At 30.3% G+C, this 10,826-nt stretch overlaps 1 long non-coding RNA gene and 1 pseudogene across 2 annotated transcripts; both read right to left on the reverse strand.

The window, feature by feature from the left end:
• Positions 1-738: 738 nt before the first annotated feature.
• On the reverse strand, positions 739-1,345 carry LOC147943734 (uncharacterized). Its single transcript, XR_015598223.1, has 2 exons — positions 1,208-1,345; positions 739-1,042 (listed from the first exon to the last, which is right to left on the reverse strand). It is a non-coding gene; the product is annotated as an uncharacterized LOC147943734 (long non-coding RNA).
• A 2,580-nt stretch (positions 1,346-3,925) lies between these two features.
• Positions 3,926-4,688, reverse strand: LOC104786827 (zinc finger protein ZAT12 pseudogene; annotated as a pseudogene). The gene has a single exon (XR_015558476.1). The product of XR_015558476.1 is annotated as a zinc finger protein ZAT12 pseudogene (transcript).
• Between the last annotated feature and the right edge of the window lie 6,138 nt (positions 4,689-10,826).

Raw genomic sequence — 10,826 nt, forward strand, 5'->3', positions numbered from 1 at the left:
GAAACTGAACCGTTTGCAAATCAATCAAATCAATTTAATATTTGTAATGATTATGCTGAAGACTTATCTAGAAGACTTCTTCTAAGAATATAGAATTCTACAATTATAAGTATGAAATGAAGTGATATATAAACTTTTTAAGAATTACCCAACTGTGAATGATTTCAGTCTCCAACACTACAATGAAGGGTATTCTTAGCTATTAGTTGTTACACTAAATCTTATTGAAATTACAAATTTCTATGAATTTTTTTTTCAGTTTTTGGATAATTTGATAAATTAGAAGAGAAACCTACCATAATTTTATAAAAATTATATTTTTTATTATGTCGACGACTTCTCTGGTAGACTTCTGCACGGGAAACTGAACCGTCTACAAATCAATCAAATCAATTTAATATTTATAATGATTATGCTGAAGACTTATCTAGAAGACTTCTTCTAAGAATATAGAATTCTACAATTATAAGTATGAAATGAAGTGATATATAAACTTTTTAAGAATTACCCAACTGTGAATGATTTTAGTCTCCAACACTACAATGAAGGGTATTCTTAGCTATTAGTTGTTACACTAAATATTATTGAAATTACAAATTTCTATGAATTTTTTTTAGTTTTTGGATAATTTGACAAATTAGAAGAGAAACCTGCCATAATTTTATAAAAATTATATTTTTTATTATGTCGACGACTTCTCTGGTAGACTTCTGCACGGGAAAATGAACCGTTTGCAAATCAGTCAAATCAATTTAATATTTGTAATGATTATGCTGAAGACTTATCTGGAAGACTTCTTCCTGGGAAACTAAACCGTACTTTAAACTACAGATCTCAAATTTTTATTTAAAAAATACAAAATAATTTATTATAATAATTAAATTAATAATAAAAAAAAATCAAAATCTCAATTATTTACAAACATATTCTGGGTAATTCTCTTCCACCTTCACTGCTCCACCGCCCCATCTTCTGTTTAATCTTCTCCTCCGGCTGTAAAATTCTCGGCCTCCGTCATCTCCTGTTTAATCTTCTCCTCTGCCTGTAAAATTAAAAACAAGAACAAGCTTTGGTAAAAATCTGACTTCAAGCAATTAAATCATAAAAATCCAAAAAAAAGTTGAGATCAAACTCGAAAAAGAAAGAACTAAACTTTTTCCAACAGATTACCCAATAACAATTCTCAGATCCAAATAAGAAACAAAACCTTTGGGATTAGATTTGAATATGAATGAAGGCCAGATCTGGAGAGAGATTCGTAGAGTCACATTTGCAGAACTTCTTCAATAAAAAAACAAGAGAGAAAAAAGAGGATGGATTGGAGTTTTAGATCTATTTTTATTTTGTTTTTTTTTGGAGAGCCAAGATATATTTGAGAGAGAGACAAGTAAAATAAAAAAGAATCTAGGGTTTTCATATTTATCTTTGTAACCACGAAATATTTTGTGGGTATATGTAGCTGAATTTTTGAGAACAACAATATTGGAATTTTTGAGAGAAAATTTTTGGAGAGAGATCACATAAAAAAGTAGGGTTGACTTAGAGAGAAGTATATATATAGTTAAATTAAATTATCCGGTTAGGTTAAAATCAAAGAATCAGTATGTATTCAGTTAGGTTCAGCTATCGGTTTGGTTAAATTATCGGTGAAATTAAGATAATATAATATTAATGGTTGATGGCATAACAAAGTCAACCACTAATAATCTGCAGAGAAGTCTACTTAAACAAACCCTAAATCAAATAATTTTTGCCTAGTCAACATTTTCTTGTTTAATTTGACTCGTTTATATGTAAATTTATTTTATTTTAATGCATGAAGTCTACGTGGTTATTATTTGATCAATAAGTTTATCAAATTATTTTTTTATAATTTTTCAATTATAATTAAGGAGTAGACGTCTTTTTATGTCTTCTTGTTGACGTCAATTTATAATTTACCTTAAAGATAACTACGGCAGACTTCCTCGGGTTAAATCTGTCATTTAGGCTGTTGTTTTTTGTTTGGTCATAAGGGGGTCAACTGTAATTTCAGCACCTTTAGTGGTTATGTTTCTCGAAAAACGAATATAGGGTCTATGAACTCATTCAAATGCAAATAAAGGTACTAAAAATGCAATTGTCCCTTTTTTGATCGGTAACTTCCATGGACCATGGTGATTCGTTTGTGAAAAATAAACCCTTAATAATTTTGAAAGAAATTAAATAAGTAATCCAAAATTTTATATGATTATGTAAATAAAAACGCTGCTTAAATATAATTTATATAGTTATGTAAACTAAATATACACAAAGTACAAGTTTGAAGAAAAACAAAAAACAAAATTTTAGAAGCCCCTTGTAAGTGTATACGTTTTGATATCTCTTAACATCTCGAACAAATTCATAAACCTTTTCGTAAGTACGTTTGAGGTAGAACATATTTTACGTCAACGTTCCAAACAATAGGATGCTATATAATAGTGACTGCTTAAGTTGAAACTTGATTTTTTCTCCACGAAAACGTCTGGCAAAACTAATCTTTTTTTTTTCCCAACCATGCAACAAATCGAAGCTATTTTCTCATCACACAAAAAAAAATCATCCTCATTAATTATATACTTCTTTTTGTAACTGGAGATAGATCCACGAAGCCTAAACAAATCCACCGATCAATTGTATGACAATAACCACTAAACTACATGACTATAACCACTAAACTACAATCACTTGCTTCTTCTTATCATATCTTTCGGTAACAACGACTCATTTTAATTGAGATTTAGTTTTAATTATGTGGATATTTTGTTCTCCATGACCCATGACATTGATTTCTGGTATACTAATTAGTCTTCTTTTGAGCCAAAAAGTCATAGCTTAAATGAAAAGAAATCTCGAAATTTCTAGTAAATACCTTTCTTTTTCCGTTGCCAAATGTTTCCTGCAGCAAATTTGCAACTCCATAATGAGGATTTTGCATGTATTTCTAAAAAGCATCATGCTATTTAATCTGATAATATCTGATTTTTATATGATATCACGCTATTCGTTTTATATATTCACGGAAAACTTTGTTAGCGATCAAAGAAGCCCTAGATCCAAACTTTATCGCTCCATCTATCTCCGTACAAATTATTCAAATATATCGTCACCTATACATCTAGCTAGGACGTTTGGAATATTGGAATTACTAATGTTTGAACTTTGTTTTTCTAGGAAACTATATAAATAATATCGTGTTTTACAATTGGTCCGATAATGCCAAAATTATTGGAGCGATGCGTTTTATCACACAATATATTCATTCTCATATATATATACTTAAATCTGCAAGGATTATGAAGTGGCTAGATAATAAGACATTCCGTCTACCAAATGACTATAACCACATGACTATAATATCTGCAATCTCTGGTCTAATCCACATGAATATAACCACTAAACTAACATATATAAATGTTTATCACCAACGACTCATTTCAATTGGGGGTTATTTTTATGTGGATATTTTGGTTCTCCATGACCATGAGGTCCATGACATAACTTTTGATTTCTATAATCTGTCTTTTCTTTAAACCAAAGAGTCATAGCTAAACCGAAAAGAAATCTCGAAATTTCTAGTAAGTGACTTTCCATTTTCGTTACCAAAAGTAATTATGAAGAAGACATAATTACAGAAAAATAAGAAAACCAAGATACTCCTATGTACAAGACAAATATATCGGATTAGTTTATCAAACCAAATAAAATATATATGGTCCTTGGAACATGATTCTACTGAAACTCTACTACTAACAGAACAGTAAAACTACTTCATATTAACTAAAAATCTGAACCTTGTGTGTTTTCATATGTTTAAGGTGTGTTATTGGAGTTCAAAATTAATATAATGTTTTCACAATTCATAGTATATGTCTACGTAAATTATCAATGAGTCTCCAAGAAAGAATTCAACAAATGATTATTATTAAAACAGACCCTATATATTAGTTCTTGAAAATATAATATATAACTCGACAATATGTATCTATACATGACGGTATACCATAAATTTGTTTATACAAAAATTACTGAAAGTCTAAAGAAATAAAAGTATTAGATGAAATAAACTTACTCTACACAAGTATACCTCCCAAAAAAGAAAAAGAACAAAATTAGAAAATCAACCTCCCAAGCTCCAACTTCAAATCTTCGTTCTCTAAAGGCGTCAAGTTCAAATCCAAACACAAAACCCTCTTTCCATTACCACCGCCAGACTTTTTCATCGTCACCGGCGCCGTAGCAGGAGCTAAACTCCGGCCACCTCCTCCTCCTGCTCCACCTCTATGCTTCCTCATGTGACCACCCAAGGCTTGCCCTACGGCGAACTCGGCACCACATATGGGACACTCATGTTTCACCGGTTTGACTCTCTTGGGAGAAGGAGGCGCGTGGCCTTCAAGTGCTGCTGATCGCCTGTGGCTTGCTCGGTGGCCTCCCAAGGCTTGGAAAGACGGGAACTCTTTGTTGCATGTCTTGCACGCGAAAACACGGCTTTTGGTGTCGTTTTGATGATTCTTTGATAGAAGAATCAAACAGCTAGCCATCTTGTTTATCATCTCCATGTCTGATCTTTCCATTTCCATTTTAATTGATCTGAAAAAGAAAAAAAAAAACGAAACTCTTTGTTTTGGTTGAGAGATGAAAAGAATGAAAAATGAAACGAAGACTTTGTTGAAAAATGTATTTTTTGATCGTGTTTTTATAAGCGAAAAAACTTAGCTTAGCTTTTTTTGCATTGACTTTTTATTGTTTGTGATACGAAGTGCTGAAATTCTTGTTTTACCCTTTCCTCTTGCTGAACAAACACCTTTTCGTTGACCCTCCACGTTCAATAATAGTTTCGTGTTATTCTAAACAAAAATAGCAAAAATATAACAATAACTGACTATTCATTTGAGTTTACAAATCATATATATTTAGTATCATGTTCAACTGCTAAACGAGACAGACATGTAAACAGAATCTATAAGGCCATAAGTTACTGCATTTACTTAAGATGAATGACCATATAATGCGAAACACTAGATGATGTGTATTTCATTATTTGTTTCATCGACCACATAGAAGATTGTAGCAACTGAAAGTTAGATTTATAGAAATCTCAACAAATAAAAGTTTGAAGATATCTAACGAAATTTCACGTAATATCAATTAGTTTTGTATAAGTAATCATTAAATATAGCAAAGATCCAATTGTTTGACCCAAAGTTTATTAAAGTGATCAGCACTTTAGAAAGTAATATACTGCATTACAAAAATTGCGGTATGATTAAAAAATAATGAAAGATATTTTATAAGCTTATGATGTTGTTGGTACCAACCAATGCTAATGGTAATACAGCTGCGTTTGCCACAACACATATATTGTTATCATTCATAATCTAACCATCAAGAGAATCAATAATAATAAAAATGTTTTGTCAACAAGTAACTATGGTTTAATTAATATCTGAAAGTGGGATTATAATTTTATGGTGGAAATTATTTAATAAAAAATAAAGATAACACGTAAGGTGTTGGTAGTTGTACACTGGTCGATCTTTCTTGGAGAAACCATGACCATGCATGTCTTGTGTTCGCGTGTTACCAGCCATAAATCTATATATAAACATGGACGTATCAAAGGATAAAGGGGTTTAACTTACTAGCTTAAAACCGTGGCTCAAAGAAACATTGGTTGTGATATCTTCTTTTAGTCCCAAAAGACTCATCTGTTTTTTTTTTCCCAAGACTTTTAAAAAGAAACGATTATATTAAGAAATGGGTATTTTGGTAATTGAAGAACAAGTACGGTAAGACTTTTTGGTACGGCAAGTTGCGATTGAGTCACAGAAACGTCATCGCCTACCAAACCCAAACGACGAGCGGAAACAAAATAGTCGTGAGTCAGACGCTCTAGAGTGTTTTACTATTATAAAACCCTCTCTTTATCCCCCACTCGCACTTTCACACGCGTGTGACTATTTAATCTAACTTTTTACTATTACTAACTTTTTTCCTCCTTTTTGTTTTGTGTTTCCTCTCGTGTAGATTAGATCAATCTTCATTCAACATCATCACGCATGAAAACTACATTACGTGTTTATCTTGTATGTTTTAGGTGAGGAAATTTAATTCTTAATGACTCAAAACTAAATCATTTTCTGAGTTCATACTTTAACTATAATCCAAATTCAGATATTCATATAATTCTGTACTGAACCATACATCATTATATATATATATGCATATATATATACATATATATATATATATATACATATATTTTTTCATTAGATAAGATGAACAATAATTTATGAAGATGGTAAAGTAAACCGATGTTTTAAATCAAGAGAAAAAAATAAAATAGTGGTTTATAATATACTAGTTTGCAAGCTCACAAATGTATGTAGACATAATGACTACATTTAATATTATTTTTCATTTCTCTCTATATAAAGCTTTTATGGTCGGTTACTACAAAAAGGATGTCTTAAATATATGGTACCAAAACCTTTCACTTAAGAATATAGAAAATGGTCAAGCAAGCTGTATATGTACAATTTTAAATGATTATAACTAATTCATTAACTTATTGTCCAATATATAGCACGTATTATCCAAATATGTTAACCAACATGGTGGGTCATGTAGTTCATAGATTTAATTTGCTTTGTTATGAAAGTGCAGAAAAATAAATATATTAAGTGACCACAACAAAAAAAAAACACAAATCTCTAACTTTCTCATTCTTGTTAGAAACTGAAATCTCTAACTTTATCAATATACAACAACAAGAGTGTTTAAACTTTAAACTATATATGTTTAACTTAGTGTTTAAAATTGCTAAAAATATATTAAAATATATTCTCAACTATTTAAATCTAAACTTGAAGTATTTTTGTTGAACGAATTACGAAAATTATGATAGTATATATTTTTAATACTATTTTGAGAATAGTACATCTTTTATGTTTTTATATTTTAGCCTTTTAATCAGATAGAGTGGCGAAAACATATATTTATCTTATATTTTTTTAAAAGATTAATGACTTTTATTTTCAGAAAACTAATATGGTAAAGTTATAATATTACTTGACTTACACCGTATTTCCCGGAATTCATGATGAAATTTGAAAACTTAATTTTGATTAAGTCTTGCTTTGATTTGGATGCGTTTGGGTTCAATTTTTCTTTAGTCCTTTTAATTTGACACTAGATCCGGACCCGCACGTACGTGCGGGATTGTTTGCAAAAACTAAACTTTCTTTTATAGTATTTTTTTCAGTGATAAAATTATTATTGCTTTAGATCAAAAGTTGTTTATCTTTTAAAGAAAAGAACTGTTATTCTTAATAAATATTCGTTTAATAAATATTTGTTTGAGTTGTTTGTCTTATATAGTTTGTTCGTTTGAGAAAAATCATAAATTTCTCTATCATCTATATTATTTAGATAGTCGACTTTATAGAGCATAGGATTAAGATCCATTTTTATTGGTTATGGAAAAAGACTAAAATACATATAATGGATTAATTACATTACAATTCCTATAATTTATATCTATTGTATTTATTAACTCCAACATAAAAAGATTTGGTTAACAATAATATGTTGGGCTCGAGTAAGCCCAAAACAATATCTCTCGGTTAAAATTAAAATGCTTCTTGGTTTTCTTTTGCACTTTGGTTTTCACAAAAAAAGAAAAATTCATATCGAGATCTCCGGGTCTGTGGAACTTGTTAATAAGATTTTTCTTAACAGTGGCATGGATTAGAGTTTCCTATAGTCAGGAAATAATATATTATTAGTCATATAATCATATATATGGGTTTAACAAATATAATTAGATAGAGTAAATGAATATAATCTCACCTCAACATCTGCTAAGATCATTTCTAAGGTTTCCCCAGTGTAAATCGTATCTTGTCTCCACAAATGAACGATCCGTACTTGGATCTTCCAACTCGTCTTAAAAAGTTTTATGTTAGCAAGACTCGTGATTCCATTATTTGCAGCCATTTTCTTGTATTGTACGATATGAAGTGATATTATTCTAAGATTTCTTGTATTCGGATCATGAATTATATATAGCTGTACGGTAGCAAATTAATTTGCCATTCTTTGTTTGTAATCATTATGGTAAGTAGGAGTTATGTGGTGTAATATTTTATTCTTTGTTTTGGAAACATTACACCCGTGACTAATGCTAATTTGTTCTAATTTCCTATTTAGAAATGCATTAATTTGTGTGATTGGGACATAAGGATAGTTTTCCATTTTCAACATTAGTGATTTCCTTGGTTATGGTAATCTTTGATTTCACATAATTAGTATAGGCTTAATTTGCGTGAGTATTAATAAAAGTTTAATTTGCGTGAGTATGAAGACAAAAATATATATTTATTTTCCTTTATTATTGGTATTCGTTTTTTATGGTATGCAATATCTTAGTAATTATAGTAATAGTTAATATTTCTTATATTAAGTCATTTATTAAGTCTTTATTACATTTGGGCCACTCGTGGTACCATATATATACTATTAGTAATTATAGTAGTGCCGAGACTTTGTTTGTTTATATCTACTATTACTACTATTAATCTGACTCCGGATAAATTAAACATGATCCGAATTAATTACACCTGGGTCAGAGAAGGATCCTGTGATTTTTACATTTCAAATTTACTTCTATGTCCTTCTTATCTTCTATGCTTTTTAATTTATACAGGGTCATTTTATGTCATATATTCTAATGTTTCATTTTTGCCTTGAAATAGTGCTTCCCTTTTAATAGTATAGATTGATACTTCTTTTTGTTTTGTTGCATGAATCACATGGGGTTTCTTTGCAAGATGGACATTTAATATTTTTCAAATTCTAAAATCTATTCTCGTAAAAGAATACAAAATAGTAACCGATGGAAAATAAAATTTCAACAAAAAATCCGTACACGAAAGTACATAGGCGCGCGTGAAGTTAAGTGTGAAGAAGATTAAAATAGAAAAAAGTCCATGATCCACGCCGCCCTTTCACAAAAGAAAAAAAAAAGGTTGAACATTAAAATATTTGAAATCACATTAGTATTTTTTTTTTAGTATACAAATTCTAAGATTCTAGACTCAAATCTCTCTACGGAGAGAGTCTGAGATTTACCTAATTAATAAATCATGATCCCTTTCGTGCTTTACAACTTACGTGGATCATTTTGTCTCACATAATTAGATTTTAAGATTGTGTTTAAATGAACTAATCGTTTTGACTCCAAATTCGTCCACAGTCAAAGAATTAGTGCCGTACGTGTCATTGTTAGTTTCGGGTTAGTAAGATGTCCAATCAGATCCTCAAGTTTGTTTAGGTGTTAAAAAGTATACCAATAAAATTGCAACCAACTATATTTCAGTTTTGGTTAGGACATTAATTTTCACATTGAAGATAAGAGAAGTTAATACATAGTTGAAGATGATGTTAAAACACTTGTAAGGTCATGAATCCAAATTTAGGAAGTTTAGGCTTGCGGTACCAAATATCACCATGTATTTAGAAGTCACAAAACAAATATTTATTTCAGTTAGTTAAATTAATTTTTGGTATTTAATTATTTCTGCAACATTTGTTTCCTCTTCTTGGTAATATTATAAGCTATATAAATAAACTTTTGCAATCTAGTGATTTTTTGAGACACTTTATATTGGTGGTGTGTCTTGTTTTATAAAGTTTAACTATTGTTTTTACATTTGTTTGGAGTCTTTTATTAAGTTAGAGTGTTTTTAGAGTCTTGTTAAATCTTAATCATTTGTAAGTCTTTATAGGGTTTAAGTTGCTCTGGAAGGAAACTGGACGTTTTGGGACGAAAACATGCATTTGGAGCTAAAAGACCAGTTGAAACGTCAGAAGTTTGGCCTCAGACGAAAAACTTTTCACCGTTATATTTTTCTCAATTTTGGACACAAGCTTCATGAAGATGTTATCTGTTATTTTCAAGTGGTTTGAAGAAGATAACGGTGCAATCGAAAGTTATGGGCAATACAGTAAAGACGTATCAATTTGGTGAGCAGGTGAAACAGGAGCAAAATCAAGACACATGATCGACCGGTCCTCATTTGGGATCGACCGGTCCTATCCCCGAATCAATTTTTTTTTGAAACCGACTTTTAGGGTTTATTTTGATATTTAAGTTAGAGGCTCGACCTCCAAAGACATAAACTTTATTTTCTGAGACGATTCTGTATTGAGAGCTGAGTGGAGAAGATTTCTAATCCTTCTTTACACTTTGGAGAAGATTTCTAAACACTATTATCTATTCTTTTGCAATTCAATTATGTTTTCTTCATCACTGATTTTCTGTTTCTGTTCTATGTCTGAGTAGTTTCTTAATTGGATTTAGGGTTTCAGAAGGGTTTCTATGATTAATTGATGTTAAGTTGTTAGATTTGGGATTAGTCTTATTGTTTTTCATCTATTCTTGTTCTTAATGCTTAAGCTATATTGATCACTTAGATTAAGATCTTAGGTTAAATTCATCGAGGCACCAAAAGTGTTGTTGAGTTGTTTGAATAGAACATAGGTGAGCAAAGTGATCTTTAGCCAACGAGAGTTAAAGTTAAGGCACTTTGTGAACAAATCAAACTTGAACTTGTCAATGCTTGCTTGGTTTGCTCGTTTCAAACGAGAGTTTAGGGTCTAGTTAATTCACTGCTTAGATAGTTAGCGCTGCGAGAGTGGATTATCTTTACAATTGTGATAAGAGTTCGATAACAGTGCTTAATGCATCCCTATCTAATTGTCTAAATTCGAAATCATGTTTCCTGACGATTTCCTGTGCC

Source organism: Camelina sativa, chromosome 5, assembly GCF_030686135.1.
Source record: "Camelina sativa cultivar CO46 ecotype springtype chromosome 5, ASM3068613v1".
Classification (NCBI taxonomy): Eukaryota; Viridiplantae; Streptophyta; class Magnoliopsida; order Brassicales; family Brassicaceae; genus Camelina; species Camelina sativa.